This window comes from Chaetura pelagica, unplaced genomic scaffold, assembly GCF_000747805.2.
Source record: "Chaetura pelagica isolate M959 unplaced genomic scaffold, ChaPel_1.0 scaffold659, whole genome shotgun sequence".
NCBI classification, from domain to species: Eukaryota; Metazoa; Chordata; class Aves; order Apodiformes; family Apodidae; genus Chaetura; species Chaetura pelagica.
In genome coordinates, this window is record NW_009954496.1 from 264,325 (window position 1) to 264,710 (window position 386).

Consider the following 386-nt stretch of genomic DNA (forward strand, 5'->3'; position numbering starts at 1 on the left):
GAAGTGAGGGACAGGCTGCCCAGAGAGGGGGTGGAGGCCCCAGCCCTGGAGACATTCATGGTCAGGCTTGATGGGGCTCTGAGCAACCTGATCCAGTCATAAAGGCCCCTGTGCACTGCAGGGGGGCTGGGCTAGATGAGCTTTAAAAGTGCCTTCCAGCCCCACACATTTCTATCATTCTATGAAGTGGGGGCATCCAAGCCCTTTGCAGCAGCCCCCTCCCCAGATTGCACTCCCTCCGTGGACAGAATCAAGCCCCCAGAGCCTGGGGGGCAGCTGCCTGTCCCCCTCCCCTCCCCAGAGCTGGGGACAACTGGGGGACACAGCTGTCCTGGGGGGCTGGGATGGCTGAGTTCAAAGCCTGCTCCCCCCCAGGGAAGGGGGAT